Source organism: Notamacropus eugenii, chromosome 1 (assembly GCF_028372415.1).
Source record: "Notamacropus eugenii isolate mMacEug1 chromosome 1, mMacEug1.pri_v2, whole genome shotgun sequence".
Lineage (NCBI taxonomy): Eukaryota > Metazoa > Chordata > Mammalia > Diprotodontia > Macropodidae > Notamacropus > Notamacropus eugenii.
Window position 1 is genome coordinate 19980263 of NC_092872.1, and position 3442 is coordinate 19983704.

The following is a 3442-nucleotide window of genomic DNA, read 5'->3' on the forward strand; positions in this document are numbered from 1 at the left end:
TTGTGACCATCACAGATTTTAATAACCATGCTATAGTTTTGCAGGACCTGAAAAACATTTATAATAACTCCCCTCCTGGTACTTGTGATAATTTAAGATCATAACATCATTGTTGTGTTAGTTCTATGTGAAATTTACTCCAGGGTTGCTGTCTGGTTTCTTTTTGGACTCTAGGTATTCTACCTCATCTCTTTTCAAGATATCACCAACACTGTAGTCCAGCTGCTCCCCTCAGGATACTACCCCTTCCCCTCCATCCAGCAGAGATGAATCCTAATAACCATGCAGCCAAAAAAAAAGAGAAAGCTAAAAGGTTTCTACACAAGTTTTATCAGGATGATGAGTTTGGCAAAGACAATTTAAGTATAAGGTCCAAATAATAGATTTTGCTTACAGGGAGCAAAGGACTTTGTATATGAATCTGGTTGACAAGATGGACCCTAAGCTGATACACTCAATTTTTGAGAATATGAAGCACTGTACCCAGTGTATCCCATCATCTTTACTGATTCTGTGTAAGAGTTGCTACCACAATACAAGGCAAAGGACATAGTTGTAACAGTAAGCACTCTGATGCACATGGGGGTGGGGGGAGCTGCTATCACAGGTTCTCAGATCTACATTTACCAAAGGAAAAGCAACTTTTAAGGGGTCAACAATCACTTTAATTACATTCAATATACAGGGACTAACAGACAGGCTTTCAATTGTCTGACCATTGCATACATCCATACAAAGCTACCAGAGAGGAAAACACCAACATCTGGGTTTTCAAAACTGGTGGGGGGGCGGGGCTCCTTAGCAGCTTCTCAGAGTCTCATCTGGCACACAAACCTTCCTTCATAACTAAACCCCAAAAGTAAAACTTCCCCTCAAGAGTGTATATAATGTTTTCAGAGCAAGAGGGCATGACCCCCTGCCTCATTAGCAATGAGCAAAAAGTGTGGGCCTTTATAGGAAACAAGCCTCCCCTAATCAAGTCTCCCTCAGTACCCCTACCTGAGGCCTATTAATAGGTGGGAAAGATTTTTAACTCCCATTACAGTAGTGAATGAAGATGTCTTGGATGTATATATTTAATATTGGTTGATGATGGAATATTGGAGCCAGGCCCTTGGAACCACCATTAACCCTTAGAATCAATATCCCTCTGAACTTATATGTAGATTTGAACTCTACTTCTGGAACCTAAGTAGCAGGAAACCATGGTTAATTTGAGAAACTTGGGTTATTTCCCTAGGAAAGTTGGTTGCTGCCCATAGGATTGTCACCTTTGTCTCTGAGGTCAAAACCAGGATAGTAGTTGCTACGTATACCTGTGACTGGAGTGAGGCTGAGACCTGCCAAGCAATCCAGTCTCCTGCTTTCATGCCACTGATTATGTGCCCAGGCCAGAAGTGTCCAATCAGATACTCAAGAGGATGGTTCCACTTACAGTCATGATTCTGAAATTCAAGTTCCAGGAATTGAACATGCATGAATATAGTGAGCAGGTACAGGTATTAGGAACATCTGTCATAGTATCACAGTATTGGCAGAGAGAATACATGACTGGCCCACCCTGGAAAGCATGTCAATATCCCTGGCATTTTTCTACCAATGTTAAATGCTGGCTTTTGACAGGACCTGATGTCAGTAACTTATTTGGAAGTTTCAGACTTCCAAATATCAGATTATGAAGAGTGAAGATGACAAAGCTGTTTTGGGGGAGCTGAGCAGAAAGGAACTGAAACAAACTGCCAAAGGCAATTTCTATGAAAAGCTCACAGCTTCATTTGCCCCTTAGATATGTGGCCATGAGGGTGTAAAGAAGGTTTTGCTCCTTTTTGCTGGTGGAGTAGGACAATCCTCCTGGGGTATGAAGATCTGAGGAGACAATACCCGTTGATGGGGGTGTAGCTGAGTCTCAAAATCTATTATACTGATCTTTTGCTCTTCCCTCCAAGTCAGTATACAATAGGCTAGAGGTCATTAGGTGTGGAACTAATTGTAGCAGAGCTTCAGGATGCAACGATCAAAGGGTTGATCTTGGAGAGAGATACCCTGTTACTAGCTGACCAGCGTATGTACTGCATTGATGAGTTTAACAAGATGGCAGAGGTTGACTGCATAACAATCCATGAGGTTATGGGGAAGTAAATTATTTCTGTAGCCAAATTAGTCACCCTTACCAACATTAAGGTTTGATGCTCTGTCTTGGCTGCTGCTAACCCTGCTTAGGGCTGATATAGCTGTGGACAGCCCTGGTTGCAGCAGTTTGGCCCAGCACATGAAATAAGTGCATCAACATAGTAGGCAGTCTGAACCAATGGAAGTGAAACTTATGATCAATCAATCAATAAACACTTATTAAGTTCCTAGAATATGCCAGGCACTGTGCCAAGCACTGAGCATACAAAAAGAGGCAAAAGATAGTGGCTGTCTTCAAGGAACTTATCAACTAAAGGGGATACAACATGCAAGCAAATATGTACAAAACAAGCTATGCACAAGATCAAAGGGGAATAATTAACAGAGGGAAGGCTAATAGAGATGTCTAGGGACTCACTTCTGGGGACAAATGTCAAGAAACAAGGGCCCAGCTACCAGCAGATGTTATCTTTGCAAGGTGTGGGAGGTCATTCCAATGGGCTTAGGTAGCTAAAGCTTCTGTTTTTCAGAGACTTAACAGTGCTATGTGTCTAGGGGTTTCAGACTCGCCCAATTCCAGGCTGCACTGGAAAAGTATGAGGAACTCAATGTATTGCAGGTCAATGCTGCCTGAAAATGGATCATGTTTGTCTAATCTTGAGGAACACTGAACAGGAGCTCCTAACCCTCTCCTTTTCTGGGCCTAATACTTGAGGACAGAGATTTCTTTTTTTCTCTTCATAGGCCAGAAGGTAACTTGAAACTGCTACAAAGCAAATCTATTTATTCTTATTGATAATAGTGTTCTGAAATTCTTGCTTGCACAAAAAACAAGCAAAAACATTTACTCCAAATACTTTTTAGTGATTCAGATTTTTAAAGCTAGCCTTACCTGATTCAACATTGATTTGCACACCAAATATCCCTCCCTGGGATGGTCTTTATAGGAATTATCAGAAGATTTATTCCTAACCCAACTTGAATTTCAAAGCCTTCAGTAATTTTTTTAGAAATGCTTGGATAAATGATAGATAGATAGATAGATGATAGCTGTGTAGATAACAAAAGATATATAAATGATTGATCAATAGAGGAAAGGGAGATGATAAATGATAGATAAACAGAATGATAAAGGATTTCTATTTAGAGATAGCATTGGGATTGGACCTGTGACTTCAACTCTCAGGTGAGGAAATTCTCTCTGAAACATACATATAGCTTTGTGCAAGATATTTGACCTCTCAAGGTCTTAAACAACTTTTTCAGACTATAAGAAGTTGCAAAGAAGTTGTGGAGCTTCTGATACAGGTAA

General features: G+C 40.6%; 1 pseudogene; it reads left to right on the forward strand.

The window, feature by feature from the left end:
• The first annotated feature begins 266 nt into the window (after positions 1 to 266).
• On the forward strand, positions 267 to 2353 carry LOC140499193 (DNA replication licensing factor MCM7-like; annotated as a pseudogene).
• Positions 2354 to 3442: the final 1089 nt, after the last annotated feature.